The following is a 16,638-nucleotide window of genomic DNA, read 5'->3' as shown; positions in this document are numbered from 1 at the left end:
TCCAGAAAAGACGAAAACTCTAATTCGAAAAGATACATGCACCCCAATGTTCACAGCAGCACTATTCACAGTAGCCGAGACACGGAAGCAACCTAAGTGTCCATAAAGAAGATGTGGTACATACATACAATGGAATATTACTCAGCCATAAAAAAGAATGAAATAATGCCATTTGCAGCAACATGGATGGACCTGGAGATTATCATACAAGTGAAGTAAGCCAGACAGAGAAAGACAAATAACATATGATATCATTTCTATGTGGAATCTAAAAAAATGATACAAATGAACTTACTTAAAACAGAAATAGACTCACAGACATAGAAAACAAACTTATGGTTACCAAAGGGAAAAAGGGGAGGGAGGGATAAATTAGGAGATTGGGATTAACAGATACATACTACTATATATAAAATAGGTAAACAACAAGGACCTACTGTATAGCACAGGGAACTGTATTCAATATCTTGTAATAATCTATAATGGAAAAGAATCTGAAAAAGAATACGTGTGTGTGTGTATAACTGAATCACTTTGCTGTACACCTGAAACTAACACGACATCGTAAATCAACTATAGTTCAATAAAATAAAATCAAAAAAATATCAAAAAAATAAAGGCATCAAAAAAATAAAGATGCCTGCCTCCCGCCTAGACTGAAGAGCAGGGCTGCGTCTGCCTTGGTCACCACACGTCTCCAGCACCCCACAGCATGTGGCACGTGTGTAGGCATTCCACGTTTCCTGAGTGAACATGCATGCCTTTCACGGGTTGTTGTATCTTTCAGTCCAACGTGCCAGGCGCCCTGTTGTCCTCCCACCTCCCCACCCCTCACTGGCTACCTGTCATTCATCCTTCAGCTCCTATAGCCCAGATGTCCCCTCCTTCCCCTCCTTGAGTCTGGATTAGGTCAGCTCTGTGTTATGAGCTCCACAGCACTACACAATTTTCTGTTCTCGCACTTAGTAGAGTGAACCGTAAGTACACCCTTTTCTGATTGTTTGCTAATGTCTATGTTCTCTAGGCTGTGAGCTTCATGGGAGTCGAGGCACTGTGTCTCGTTTTGGTCACTCCTGCACTCTCAATGCCTGGCACAGTACCTGGAGCACGGTAGGTGCTGAATAAATATTTGGTGACTCGATGGACAATCCCAGAATAGTGGATGGGGAAGGATTTGCAAACTGTAAAGTTCTACCAGTGGTTCCCAACCTTTCTCTGGCCCCTCTCATCTGTAACATTGCCCTCCATGGGGGTTGAGTTTTAAGTGTCTTGGGGGTGGGGTGGAGGGAATATATATGGCAGACTCTTGGTGGCCAAAGTAAGGACTTGTGTAGTTTAGAGATGACCCAAATTAATGTGGTAACTTCCCCCCTCCTGTACACACATACACACAAGCACATGCGTGCACATGCACACACACACTCTCTCTCTGTCACACCCAGGGCCGTTGAATTGCTCCAGGTTTGTGTCACTGCTGTGTGGCAGTGTGTTCCATACCTATGTGTTAGTTTCAGCAGGTCAATCTCAGATTGTAAACTTCCAGAGAGAAGGAACTGGGCCTACAAGAGTCTCTATAAAGCTTCTGAGCGCTTAAGGGAAGCAGAAAATGAATCCATGATCGCTAGTAAATTGCATTCAAAGCCCTTTTGGGAGGCGGGGAGAGGCGGGGCAGCAACAGGGTGAGGCGGGGGCCAGGAATGTTCAAGCATTTGCCTCTCAGATGGATCACTCTGTGAAGGCCAAATGCAGGAGGTGAACCCCCATCCTCCCTATGTTGTCACTGAGTGGGGGACAAGTGCAGGCAGAGCTGCAAGTGTCTCATCCTTCCTGGAGCCCTGGTGTTGGATAAGCCCTAGGAGCTGGAATTTGGTTTCCCTTTCGGAGCTGGAATTTTTCCAGCAGCCTCCCTGGCAGATGTCACAGAGTCAGCATCAGAAGGGGCCTTGAACACTAAGATTGTTATCCAGCTCGGTTTGAATACTTCTGGAGACGGGGAGCTCACTACTTTGCCCAGCAGCCCCTCCCACTGCTGACGGCTCATAGTCATTTCCTGCCTTTCTGGAGCTGGCTGTGCCTCCTTGCCACCAGCACTGTCTCTCTGAAAACCTGGGTCCATCTCCCTCTTGGAGGAAGGAATAAGGGTTAGTCAGTGGGGCTGGCCGGGGACTGAAGGTCGCTGCGTGTGATGTCTCCTCTCATCGCTCCCCACCCCTATAGCAGGGGCCTTCCTCCCACATGCTCTCCCAGGCCCCCTTGTCTGTCACCCAGCTATGACTTACCTAAACGCGTGTCACCCAGAGGACGGGAACATTTGATTGCTGGGGAAAAGGACTTTTTTTTAATCACCTTTCAAAAAGTGAGTCATGATTGGTCTAAAAATAGCCTGTGGAAATCAGAAGAAACAAAACACACACAAAAAATGATACTAAAAATCTGGAGTAACTAATTATAGGAGAAAGGAAATGGTTTGGCAGAATTGGGATTCCAGAGATTTTTTTTTCGTATTTTCTTTGACTCAGACATCAGTGCAGGGAGAGTGAAATACATCAGGCATTGTTAATACATTTCCCAACCCAGAGACTCAAAATCTCTCTCTCAAGCTATTTACAACCTCCATGGGCATCCTGAGTTTGTGGTATTTGGATCTGCTCCCCTCCCTGCGTTTCCCCCAGGCAGCCCCTGCTTGCCACCATAAACCTCACAACAGGTGTAATCCATCAGGCGGCCTGTTGCAGTTGCTCAGTCCAGACACTGAGCAAGCACCTTGGGTGAGGAAAGCTCCGTAGAGGGCCCTGAGCAGAGATTATTGAATGGATGGTTCATGAGCCCATAGGAAAGGAAAGGAGAGATCACTAGGAATCTTCTTGGGTTCACCAAGCACAAGTCTAGCTGCAATGACCTCCTTTTTTGGGCTGACAGGTGGCCTAGGCTGGTAGACACATGGTGTGCTATGGATATCACCTATCTCGATTTGAGCAAGGCGTTCTGTAAAGACTTTGATGTAACACTCGGGGACAAGATGGAGAATTGTGGATTAGATAGTAATCAAGTTAGATGGATTAGCAGACAAAGCACAGTGTGAGCCAGCAGTGGGTGAAGCTGCCAGGGAGCTAGTGCAATCTTGGACTGTATTAATCGAAGCCCAGAGCCCAGAAGAGGGGAGATAATGGTGTGTCCCTCTGTGCTTGGCAGTGTCCAGACCACATCTGGAGCACTGCATTTCATCGCAGTTGAGCAAGGACATTGACAAATGGATGGCACTAGAAGGAGGGGGACTGCAATGCCCTGGGGTCTACATACCAGGCCACATGAGCAGTGGTTGAGGGAGCTGGGGATCTTCAACCTGGAAGAGAGGACATCTAAGTGGATCCTGACAGCTGCTTTCAATATTTAAAGGTCTGCTGTGGAAGACAGAGCAGAAATTTTGGATGCAGCGTCAGAAACGCCACACTTGACAGCAAGGTGGATTTTGGTTTGGTCTGCAGTACATCAACAAGAAGAGCAAAGCTCTGAGCCCTGCACTGGCTTCTTTCCCTGGAGCAAGACCTGAACGTGGGGCTTGGGCTGCCCTACACTGCTCTTAACTTTTCTGGCTTACCAAAAATATACCGGGTCCCGTGCCAAGCCTGGAGGAGGAAGAGGGGATACAGAGGTGCATAGGACATTGTCTTTGCCCTCAAGAAACTTATGTTCAAGTCAGAGAGATGGACACACCAACAGCTATTGTTCATATAAGGATTTCCCTGTAGCATAGCAGGAAGGGCACTGGATTGCTGCTTCCAATTCAGCTGCTGACTAGCTGTGCCATCACGGGCAAATTATTGCACCTCTCTGTGCCTCAGATGTCAAGTGGAATGTCTAGGTCCATGGTCCCCCTCCTCTGCAGTGCATACTAACCAGCTGGAAAACTTGTTTAAAATGCAGCCTTCTCTCCCCCCCACCCCCGCAACCCTGGCATCAGTGGCCCAGGGCGGGTGGCCTAGTGATTCTAATGCAGGGGACACACGGATCACTGAAAAATACTGACGGAGTTAGGAAAGAACATGGCCTCTGAAAGAAGTTTCAGTTTTCTGTTGAGAGTGAGAGGGGTGGGCTGGAGGGGAGACCAACCAGTTAGGAGGCTAAGGTGCTGAGCTGGGGAAGAAGGAATGTCAGCCAGAATTAGGGCAGGGCGAACCAAAGCACAGGGATGGTCTCAGTGGAGAGACAGAAGTTGCAAGTCTTGACGTGTGGGATGAGGATGGAGAAATATTAACACGACTTTTCCGTGATAAAGTTTTACAGTTGGATTGGCAGATGGACTCTGCTTGAGGGTGGGGATGGTGAGTGACCACAGTCTATGACCGTGGCCTGTAAATTCTGACCGTTGGTCTGGCAACCCGGGGCGGGGGCGGGGGGAGGTACTGAGTCTTCTCTTTAGAGGGCAGTCCCTGCTGTCAAACTTCCTGGAAGAGGGCAGGTTCTCCCACCAGGGGCTCAGGAAGTGAGGACCTTTGGGGGAAAGGATCCCAGCTGACTAGGTCCTTGCTCAAGCTGCTTCCGCTGGCCCAGCCCCTCCTCTACCAGCACCCTCCCACCCCACCTCCCTCTCCCTCTTTCTCTCTCCCTCCCTTCCTTCATTCCCTTCCTCCTCCAGGCAGGGGAGTCAGGGAAATAATGAGGTTGCCCAACTGGCGGTGCACGCGCCGTCAGGGTGTAGGATGAAGACGGATGACTGTAGCTAAGAGACAATTTGAAAAGGGATAAATACAGGCAACAAGTTATTCACCACAGCAATTTGTAAAGAGCATTAAAAACCTGGAGATGGGTTGTTTCACATCATCTCCTTTTCCATTTGAAGGCTGACAGGCCGGGGTAAACGACAGTGATGGATGGCTTCGGGCCGGGCCCCTTAATCTACTGCTCTGCCATTGATTAGTTTGGCTGGCACCGCAACCCAGGGTGGTGGACGTGACCCGTCTCCTAGAATCCAGAGTCTGAGCTGGGCTGTTGGACTTGGAGGGGACTCCGTGGAGAAAGGGATGGGCTGGGGGTAGGGGGCAGAGAGGCCCCCAGGGCCTTGGCACTGGAGACCTGGAGGCTGGCACAGAGGAGCAGGAGGTTTCTGCAGCAGAGGATTGATTTGATCAGGCAAAGATATTGGGGTAGAGGAGCAAGCAGAAGTTGGGAACCTGGAGTCCAGCGCTCCAGCCCAGCCTCCACGAGAGGCCGGGCCCCTCTGTCTTGCCTGGCAATGACCGGTGATGAGCCCTTAAGGCTCTTTTACAGGTTGCTTTTATTTATTTATTTTAAAAATTTTTTTTTTTAAACATCTTTATTGGAGTATAATTGCTTTACAATGGTGTGTTAGTTTCTGCTTTATAACAAAGTGAATCAGTTATACATATACATATGTTTCCATATCTCTTCCCTCTTGCATCTCCCTCCCTCCCACCCTCCCTATCCCACCCCTCTAGGTGGTCACAAAGCACAGAGCTGATCTCCCTGTGCTATGCGGTTGCTTCCCACTAGCTATCTATTTTACGTTTGGTAGTGTATATATGTCCATGCCACTCTCTCACTTTGTCACATCTTACCCTTCCCCCTCCCCATATCCTCAAGTCCATTCTCTAGTAGGTCTGTGTCTTTACTCCCATCTTGCCACTAGGTTCTTCATGACCTTTTTTTTTTCCCCTTAGATTCCATATATATGTGTTAGCATACTGTATTTGTTTTTCTCTTTCTGACTTACTTCACTCTGTATGACAGACTCCATCCACCTCACTACAAATAACTCAATTTCGTTTCTTTTTATGGCTGAGTAATATTCCATTGTATATATGTGCCACATCTTCTTTATCCATTCATCCGATGATGGACACTTAGGTTGCTTCCATGTCCTGGCTATTGTAAATAGAGCTGCAATGAACATTCAGGTTGCTTTTAGACTCTGTATCCCAAGTGCCCAGCGAAGTGCCTCACTATGAATCAATCAGCAGGTAACATTCTCCCAGTGTTATAAATGGGAGGAGGGAGATCCCACGGAGAGGGAGGTTATAATCATCTAGTGGGGAGGAGGAGCTGATCCCAGACTGAGTTTAGGATGTCCAAAGTGAAGAGAGTATAGACGGGGGGCCCTCGAGACAATATGCAGGCAGGAAGGACGCAGGCTGGCAGGCTGCTGCAGAGCGGATCAAAAGATTAGGAGGCATCAAAGACTACAAATTTAGGGCAAGGTGAGAATGCACAATTCCCTGAATTGCCTAAGAAATTAGAGAGAGAAGAGAGATTTGAGGAAAAGATATGCTGCTGCATTGGAAAAAGCATTAGGGTCGGATTTGGGGAACTTTGGTCTGGTCTCTGTTTCCCATATGGCTCAGTGTAGGGTGCTGGGCAATGGTGGAAACCTCCCTGGGCTTTGCATCTTGAATTTAAATAGAGAGATGTGGAAAATGGTAGCAGCTCACGCTTGTAGTGTGCTTTGCCATGTACAGAAGTGTTCTTGCAATCATGATACCATTTGATCCTCCTAATAACTGAGAGAGAGAGGGAGGAGGGCAAGTATTATTGTCCCCATTTTATTTATTTTTTTTATTAATTTATTTATTTATTTTTGGCTGTGTTGGGTCTTCGTTTCTATGTGAGGGCTTTCTCTAGTTGCGGCAAGCGGGGGCCACTCTTCATCGTGGTGCGGGGGCCACTCTTCATCGCGGTGCGCGGGCCTCTCACTATCGCGGCCTCTCTTGTTGCGGAGCACGGGCTCCAGACGCGCAGGCTCAGTAGTTGTGGCTCACGGGCCTAATTGCTCTGCGGCATGTGGGATCTTCCCAGACCATGGCTCGAACCCGTGTGCCCTGCATTGGCAGGCAGATTCTCAACCACTGCGCCACCAGGGAAGCCCCCCCATTTTAAAGTTGAAAAAGTAGAGGCTCAGAGAAGTTAAGTAACTTGGCCAAGGTCACACAGCTTATAAGTGTGAACTCAGGCTCAAGTCTGTCTCTGCTACACTACATAGCTCCATGGCTTCTGGGACTTAATCACTTAGAGGGAAGTGGGGCTACTGAAGTGTGGATCAACCAGATTTTAAACAAACCCTAACCTAAGTTTTAATCTTTAGAACAAAATACATTTTTCTAAAAACTGGGCAATCATTGCCTGCTGGTGCATGAATGTGAGTGCCCCTGAGATCCCTCAGTCTTGCTGAAAGGATGATGAGAATACAGATCAGCTTCGGTTTCCTTAGAAACTGACCTCAGAATGAGATGACCGGTTCTGGGAGCTAGCATCCTTCCTGCCTGCTCCCTATCCAAAGCCACACCATTCTGTAAAGTTTGGTTCAGGGCCCACCTCCTCCTTGAAGACCTCCCTGATAATCACACCACAATGAGGACTCCCTCCTCTGGGTGCTCAGGGTGCTTGATCCTATACTGCCTTTGTATTGCCAGTCAGGCCAGATGTTTTGGGATCTGCTTAATAAATGTGATTACCTTGTGATTCTGGGAGAGAGTTGGAATCAAGGGCCTTTTACAGATTGTCCCCCGCTCCGTGCCCCCGCCAGACAATGACCCTGAGTGAGTCAGGATTAATGAGTTGAGCCCTATCTGGGCAGCTAAGTACCTGCTTGCCCTTGGACAGGTCACTTTGCCCTACATGGGTCTGTGGTTCTTGCCTGTAAATTTCAGAGGTGATGGTGGTAGAGAGAGATGACCCAGGTCAGTGCTTTTCAGCCCTGGCTGTCCATCAGAAACACTTGTGGAACTTCTGAAAATACAGAAATCTGGGGCCGGTTTCAGCCCTACTGAATCAAAATCTCTGGGGAAGTGGCCTAAGCATCTGGCTCTGTTTTTTCTAAGCCTCACGGCTGATTTTGATATTCAGCCAAGGCTGGGAAACAGTGCCCTCCATGGAGGGTCAGAACAGCTATCACTAAGGGAGTCCTCGCCATAGGTCAGGCACTGCGCTAAGCCGTATGCTCACCTCATCACGTTTAACTGGCCACATCTTGGCTACTCTTCTAGGTCGGGTTCCCCAGGACAGACTCCGAGACAGGGATTTGTGCTCAGGAGGCTTTCTGGGGGGCCTGTAAGAGAATATCACCCATAAGGGAATGAGGGAAGCAGGAGTGGGCAGAGGGATGAGGTGAGCATGTGTAGTTACAATAAGACCTTAGCCAAGCCCAGCGCTGAGACTGAGATGGTCTTTCCAAGTTACCTCAGGTGGAGGCAAGGGGGTCAAGCCTCTGTACCCCATATGGATGAGTCTTTGGTTGGGGGCTGCCTCTGAGGAAGGTCCCTAGCCTTGGGGAGGGCAGCTCCCTTTTGCCAAGGGTATTCTTGGGCAGGGACTCAGCTGTGAGCCATCAGTAGGCAGTGCCCAGGCAGCTGGAGGACTGAAGGCCTGGTTCCTGAAGACGGGGTCTGGGTGGCCCCCGCCCCCAGAGCATCTGCTATATTATGATACCCATTCATGGCAACAGAGGCTCAGACACTGACTTGTCTAAGGGATCCTAGGTCAAAGCACATCTTTGCACATGGCTCAAAGCTACATGTCATATTTGAAACATTTGCATAAAATCTGGAACGCTAGCTCTGCACCCCGTCTCCCACCCAAACACACACATGGACACAGACACACAAACATCAACACACACTCACACACACACACACCACATTACAGGGAGGGTAGAGGGCCAAACCTCAAGTCCTGGCAATAACTGTCTTGAGACATCAAACAAGGCTGTGGTAGCAATATTAAGACAAGCCTAGGTCTGTGAAACTCAGAGGTTTTATTCCAGTATTAAATGTGTCTTAAAAAGTCTGTACCAGTTTTGCCTTAATTCACACACCAGAAGTATCATTTATTTTTATTCTTCAGAGTAACATGCTTTAACATTCTGTAATTGCTAGCCCATCTCCAAGGGTATTCTAAGGATCCCGCTGGAGCGTGACAGTTCCTTTGTCCCCACCTGACTGGGGGGCACAGGGCCTGCCTCTTTCTGCTTCAGGGACCCCCTCCCCAGGCCCTGGCATGCAGGGCAGCTGCACCAGGCCAGCAGGGTTGGCAACCAGCTCAGGTGCCCTTATTTGGCCGTCGGCAGGGGCTCCTTGGCACCGGAGCTCTTCCCTGCGAGCAGGCCTGAGCTGGCCGGGTTTCAGGCCAAGACGGCGGTGACGGGGGCAGCCCTGCTCACTCGCATTTGATTTAAGGCCTCGGAAGGCAGAATGGGAAAGCAGCAGCTGTGAGCAGAGGCAGGCGTGTCGCGTGCTGCAGAAACACCAGAATAGACTCAGTGGTGGAGGAGAGGGTGGAGGAGGCGGTCTGAATGCTCACCTTGGGGAGACCCAGCTCCGAGGGAGCCAGGAGAGGAAGAGGGGGCTGAGGGGGTACAGACAAGGGAGAAACACCTCCGGCCAGGAACACGGCTGGGGCCTCGAAAGCCTGTGAGTTAGCGCACTGTCCGGGCACCTGCTCACCCACCTGCTCTGTCTCTCATCTTCGTTCGTTCACTGACCCCTTCCTTCCTTTACTCACTCATTTGTTTCTCCAGACTGAGCGTTCCTGAGGGTGGCCTGAGTCTGTTTTAACGCCCTGCATTTCTTCATCACCCAGCACACTGTCTGGCCTACAGTACCTAATAAATGTTTGTTGAGTGAGTGAATTTCCTCATTTATTCATTCACTTTCATTCATTCCACCTCATATTCGGTCACTTTCCACGAAGCCTTTGAGTCTCTGAGGGCACACAGGGAGCTCCCAAAGGCATTCGGAGCACAGACATTGACTTCCTGAGGTGGGGAGTGAAGAGTTGCACCCATGAGGGGGTTTGGTACCAGCTCAGGCTGCGAGGGGCTCCGAGGTTGAAAGAGCGGTTTGGCCAGCTCGAGGGTCAGGGCCCCGGAGAGGCCTGCCTGGGCTGTGTGCAGGCCTGGCCTGGGAAAGGTTTTTGCAGGAAGCTGGACCCTGCAGTGGGGAGGATTTGGGTCGGGCGAGGGAAAGGAGTGCCGTAGGCTGCAAGAGGACGGTAGTAGAGGGGGAGTCAGGAATGAGTGGAGAGAGGAGGCACCCGATGAGGAGGCTACAAGGGGAGGATATGCTGTCCTCTCTGGCCGTCCGGGGCTGCTGGCAGGGTCTTGACCTCTGTAGACTGCCCGGAAGCTCGGCATTCTAGACTACACTTGGGCATGGGCTAGGATGGGTGTGGTGACCCCTGAGAATTTGCCCATCAAGCAAGGTCTATTCTGACAGCATCAAAGGGACCCAGAAACCGATTTTGAAGAGTACGCATCCCAGGAATGAACAGGCTCACGGCGAGCCAGGTTGTCACCCAGGCTTACTAGCTGCTGATCATCGCACTTTGGCTTGAGATATTGTCTGAGAATGGCTTACTGGAGACCCATCAGAAGGCAACTTTGGACCAGATAAAAATGACTTCCTCCCAAGGTAGAAGAGAAACCAGCTGATCCCTCAGATTCCACCTCTGTCCTCACCTACCAGGCTTGCATGAGCCTTCAAGTTCACCCAACTTATGTTAATTGAGCTCCTCTGAGAGCCGGCCCTGATGCTCCTTTGCTGTGTAGATCTAGGCCTCTAGGTCTCTTCCCGCTCCCTGTCTGAGGGATTCTGGCCAGACTCTTACTTCTCCTACGGGAGGGTCCCGCTGAACCTCACCTGTGTCTACACCATCCTCAAAGGCGAATCCCGGCACTGCAGGTGAGGGGCTCAGCAGTTCACATCCTCATCCTGCCCTGCTCACATCTCTTCCACTTTCTCAGGAAGAGGGAACCCTTTTCTGGTCACAGGGAAGAGTGTGGGGCATTCAGACGCTTTTACTTCCTCTATTCAGAGGCCCTGAAAAAGGGACAGCTTCCTCCATTGGCCTCTGGGGAAGCGATTGCTTGTCCCTAATGAATAGGAGGAGCTAATAGGGATGTGAGCTCCAATCCCAAACCCCCAGGTACAAGTTTGCAAAGGGCTGGCCTCTCTCCCCATGCCTGTCTGGGCCTTGCCAGGTAGCATGGGCGAGGCGGCCCAGGGAAAGAGGAAGCCTGAAATTCCAGGAGTAACTTGCTGCAAAAGAGTGCGGAAGGGCCCTGTCACTCTCTCCACCATGGCCAACCCCTCCCGGTTGCCATTTCTCCTCCCTCAACCCCACCTGCTGGCTGAGATCGCAGTTTCCAGCAAGGACCGAGGTCATCTGGTCGCTAGAAGAGATGCCATCACTGTGTTTCTTGGACCGGAAGCAGTCGTGCCATCGGGCGCCCACCCCTGGAGCATCCCCTGGACCCTTAGCCTGGGGGGGAGGGGGAGAGTTTCTTCACCAGAGGAAAGGCCAATGCAGAGGGAGGGAAGGGAAGGGGAAAGGTTTCTGGGACGAGCCACTACGAATAGCTTTGGCAGTTTTGAAGGTCACTTTTTTTCCCCTTCCACCAAAGAATTTAATTAGGCTTCCATGAAGCAGTTAGATTTAGGAGCGGAACATTTTTAGCTCCCCTGCTAGGAGTCCTCATGAATATTAAAGACTGGGGAAGGAGGCAAGAGGCAGGAGCTGGGCCAGCTCACACCCTACGTCCATTCCCGGGGGACTGCGGTGCATGGACACAGGAAAAAGGGCAGCTGGGTTCCTTTGGCGGCGGGCCGGAGGGGATCCTGCACAGCCCTCACCGGCTGCATGTCACTAAGTGCTGAAGACATCACTTCTTCTGCTCAGCCAGGACTCAGGGTGGAGTGTCCTGCAGTGCAGTGTGGGTGGGCGAGGGAGGGTAGCGCTGGCCCGGTGGCTCAGGTGACAGCAAAGGGTGGCAGGCTCGGCAAGGACACTGAGGAGCCACATCAGGCCCCCTTCGATTGCTCTTACTGCCCCTGAGAGGAGGGCCAATGCCCCGGGGCTGTCTTCAAGGCTTTCCTACAGCAAAGGTCAGCCACCTCCCCAAATGGGGCATGGCTGGGTCACGTCAGAGAGCAGGGGTTGATCAAGTCCCTACACGCTCAGCTTGTGGGGGGAAACAAGATGGACCCGCTCCTGCCCTGCAGAGGTTTCCGGCGGAGCCAGGAGACAAGACGGGCTCCCCAGAGCTGTCCGAGAGAGCAAGAGGACAGGCCCAGCCATGCTTAGACAATGAGTGGATTCTAAGTTCCAAGGACTGTGGGCAGGTGGGGATGGCAGAACCTGGGCACTGTCGGGGCCAGCTCTCCCGTCACAGTGAGGAGCCCCTCCAGCTCTGCTGTTGATGCCAACCCAACCCCACCTTCTGGCACATTCCCACAGGGTGCTGTGCTTTCCAGACATGTTCATTCCCATCGTCCCCCAGGAGCCCCACTCACAGGATCCCTGAGAAAGAGGCGGGGTGGGGGAATCCCACCTCCCTCCATTTCACAGATGGGGAAACTGAGGTCTTGTGGATGTCATCCCTGATGTACTCTGATTCCATCCCTTGCCTGATGTCATGGAGCTGATAAACAGAAGGATTGGGTCTAGAACCCAGATTCTGGGCTCCCAGCCCAGCACATTTTTACCTCAGCAGTCATGGTTCTGCTCACAGTCAAGGTTAAGGCCTTGTTGATATGGCTCTGGACTGTGTCAGGAGGAATTTGTGGGGAGGGATCTAATTTTCCCAATGTCTTTGTCTGCTGAGGCTGCTATAACAAAGTGCTATAGACTGGGTGGCTTAAACAACAGACATTAGTTTCTAACAGTTCTGGAGGTGGGAAGTCCAAGACCTAGGTACTGGCTGATTTAGTTCTTGGTGAGAACCTCTTGCTGGTTTGCAGAGAGAGAGAGAGAGAGAGAGAGGGAGGGAGAGAGAGATGCTCTCTTCTTATAAGGGCACTAATCCCATTGTGAAGGCCCCACCCTCATGACCTTATCTAAACCTAATCACCACCCAAAGCCCCCCACCACCTAATACTATCATATTGGAGGTTAGAGCTTCAACATATGGATTTGGAGGGGGGACACAATTCAGCCCATAGCACTCTACTAGATTCCCACCTGTTGGCTGGGGCCCATGCCTTGTTATAGACAGTATTTGCCCCACAGAGCCAAGGGCAGAACTAGGCTTCAAGAGGCGCAGGCTGTAGGCAGCCTGATTCACACACATATCAAAACTTCATTTATTCAGCGAACCCTGAGCAGCCACTAAGGGCCAGGCACCGGGCCAGGCACTCTTAGATCATAGAAGACCAAGGAAGCTCAAGCAACACGGGATAGGAGCGCAGAGTACCTGTGAACCTGGAGAAGGGGAGTTCCCCAAAGAAGCCAGTGTCCAGGTTCTTGGTTTCTGGTGTACAGTGCTCAGGTCCAGTATTGGCAGGTGAGGCAACAGGAAAGGAAGAAGGCAGCACATTTCTGGGCTCAGGTTGGAGCTGTTCTCCTGACAGCTGCCTCCCCATCCTGGTCTTGTTTGTCTGCCCATAAATACCCTCCTGGTCCCCAACCCGACACAACGTGGCAGCAGCCAATGGCTGGAGCACTGGGCCAGGAGCCTAGAGAGCTGTGAAGAAGGCTGTGGTTTGCTGGGGTGCTGTTTGTGATTTCAGCTCTTTGAAGGCCCAGCTGGGAAATAATCTGTCCTTCTGTTGAGGCCTGGATTTGACCCACAGAGTCGCTGAGCTGGCCAGGGCCTCGCTGTCTGCCCAGCTGCTGCAGCCCAGTGTGGCACTGGTGTTATCCAATGAGTTCTATGGTTTTTTTTTTTTTTTTTTGAGAAATGGAGTCCTCACCAAGGTCTTGAGATGTATCATTCGTGAATACCAGACCTACTATATTATATTCTTGGTTTCATCACTGACTTGCTTTGTGACCTTGAGCAGGATTCCTAACCTCTATGGGCATGTTTTCTCTTGATGGCAGAATGATGACAAGAGTCCCAGTGACACCTGCTTCCAAGCACATGAAAGTTTTCTGTGAAGTCTCAGTTTCTTGATGTCAGTGAGGCCTTGTTCCCAGAGCAGCCCTGCCGTTTGGGTTCAGGAGCCCGGGGAGTGAAACTCCACCCAGGTCTGTATTTAGGATCCAGTCTCCGCCCACCCTTGGGGTGCTTTGTGACCCTGGGCAGGAGGCTTGCCCTTCAGGGTTTCTTCCGGCTCCTTGTCTGGTGGGGGGATGGGCAGGGGCTGCATCTGAGGCTGTAGACATCCCTCTGGGTTGTCGGGGGAGATGCCAGCAGCTCGGCTTTGCAGAGAGCAAACAGATCTCCAGAGCAGGGAGCCCCCTTTTGCCCACATGGGAAGCTTCCTGCCCCCCCCCATCTTGCTCCTTCCACCCTCCACCTGCTCCTGTTCACCAGCTTGACTCCCTGGCCATCCATTCGTCTTGCCTATCAGAGAGCCCACGGCACACGCGCCCAGTCTAGTCAGCTTGAAATTAAAGACTTGCTCCACGGAGCCGGGTCCTCTCCAGAGACGCTGCACTTTGATTATCCCCTCGGAAGGAGCGGCTGATTTGGTTTCTGCTGTGATGCTCCAGGATGGGGTGGGGAGGTGTGGTGGGGGGAGGGAGGGGAAGAGGGCTGGAGAAGCTCTTGTCTCTCTGGAGCAAAGCACCTTGCAGAGCTGAGGGATCTAAAGGGCAGTGTCCCCGGTAGCAAATTGACCTCGTGTTCCGATGGCCATTGTGCCGGCTCAGGGGGGAATGCTGCCGTAGTGAGTGGCATGAGGCTGATTAGGACGGACTCTCCGGAGGATCCCAAGGAAAGAACAGAGGAGACTCAGCGCTACTGGGTTTGCTGAGGGGCCAACCTCCCTTCTTTGCTCTGATCTTTCCCATGTTGGATGAGCGTCTTTATAGAGAAACGCAATTCAGCAAGGAGCCACCTCCTCTTCCTCCAGTGTAGCTCAGGGCCCCAAGAGGTGCAATGTAAGGAAGTGTGGCCGGAGGGGGGCGCTCTTTGGGTGCCCATCTGGGCTTCTGTCTGTGCAAGGAACACAAGTGCCAACTGGGACCTCCCCACACCTTAAGATTTATGACACTGCCCTGAACCCCCATCGCACATGGAAATTCAGCACTCTCTCCCAAGACTTCTAAGAATTTCCAGGGAGAGGAGTGAGCTTGATTCTCATGAACACCTTGGCTATGAGCTCGTGCTTCTGCTGAATTCACTCAGTTTAGGGATAGTCTCCTGACCCACACAAGCCATCCCAGTTCGGCAGTTTCAATTTAGATGCAGGATTCAATTCCCTCCTTCAAATTCTACCCCCAGACCACTCACACAAGGCATTCACACCTGTGTCAGACTTGCCTGAGGTGTGGGGAGACAGAAAAAAATGTTTGGGGGAGGGGGTCATTACCTGTTGAAAGGTGGGGAAAATTGGCACGTCTAAAAGCACGAAAAACCAACAAATCTGGATCAAATTGATATAAATGGCTTTTTAAACTGCACATATTTAAAGTGTTCAATTTGGAAAATTTTTAAACATCACCACGATGAAGATACTGAACAAGTTCGCCCCCTCCCCCAAAGGTTCCTCCTCCCTCCACCCTGGTCAACCACTCATCTGCTTCCTGTCACTATGGATTGGTTTGCATTTCCTAGAGTTTTATATAAATGGAATCATGTGGTATGGGCTCTTTTTAAGACAGAGATGTTTTATATCTCAGAAGTGCAAAAAGCTTCATGTTGGACATTTGACATACTTTTTCTTTGAAATTGCGGTGCCCACTCCACCGAGATGCTGTGTAGCACCCACACCGCTGGGCTGTTCTGCTTCCCGCTGCTCATGAATTTCATCTCAATTTTAACGTACAGCCGTTCAGCGACCTTTTTGTTTCCTTGACTTCTGTTAATCCATATCCTTAGTGACTTATCAAGGTAATTTCCTGAACAAAAGAGAGTTCCCTCCCTAACATCAATTCCAGTGTCAGCTGTTAGGATACATTTTTCTATCCTCTTACGACTTGTGTGTGAGTGTGTGCATGTGTATGTAAGTGTGTGTGTGTGCCCGTGCGCACATTTGGGAGTAGAAGCATGGGTCAGGCAAAGGGGGCTATTTTTTTTTTTAATTTTATTTATTTATTTTTGGCTGCGTTGGGTCTTTGTTGCTGTGTGAGGGCTTTCTCTAATTGCGGCGAGCGGGGGCCACTCTTCATCGCGGTGCGCGGGCCTCTCACTGTCGCGGCCTCTCTTGTTGCGGAGCACAGGCTCCAGACGCGCAGGCTCAGTAGTTGCGGCTCATGGGCCCATTTGCTCCGCGGCACGTGGGATCTTCCCAGACCAGGGCTCGAACCCCTGTCCCCTGCATTGGCAGGCGGATTCTCAACCACTGCACCACCAGGGAAGCCCAAAGGGGGCTATTTTTAAAAAACATTTGTTGATTGATCAAAACTCTGACACAATTTGAGCTTGCTATAGCAAGAAAGTCTAACCTATCCTGGTGTTCTCTTCTCTGTGAGACAAGCCATTATATAGACTTAAACAGTGTAAAAAAAAAAAAAAAACATTTGTTGATGCCTACCTGTACCAGGCACTAGGCTATGTTCTTTCATTCATTACTTCACTTAGTCCTCACAGCAAATACGTGACATAGGAATAATAATTCACTTTAACAGATGGGAAAGTGAGACTCCAAGAGGCTAAATACATTGTCTACAGACGAAAGCAAAGCTGAGCCCCGAGTGTCTTGGACTCCAAACCTGGTGCTCATTCCTCTGCACTGGTAATGATGA

General features: G+C 50.7%; 1 non-coding gene across 1 annotated transcript; it reads left to right on the top strand.

Annotated features, from left to right (window-relative positions):
* The first annotated feature begins 16,271 nt into the window (after nt 1-16,271).
* Nucleotides 16,272-16,392, top strand: LOC118900290. The gene has a single exon (XR_005021074.1). It is a non-coding gene; the product is annotated as a small nucleolar RNA SNORA28 (small nucleolar RNA).
* Nucleotides 16,393-16,638: the final 246 nt, after the last annotated feature.

This window comes from Balaenoptera musculus, chromosome 8 (assembly GCF_009873245.2).
Source record: "Balaenoptera musculus isolate JJ_BM4_2016_0621 chromosome 8, mBalMus1.pri.v3, whole genome shotgun sequence".
Taxonomy (NCBI): Eukaryota; Metazoa; Chordata; class Mammalia; order Artiodactyla; family Balaenopteridae; genus Balaenoptera; species Balaenoptera musculus.
Note: the sequence above shows the minus strand (reverse complement) of the source record. Positions and strands in the feature narration are given on the sequence as shown.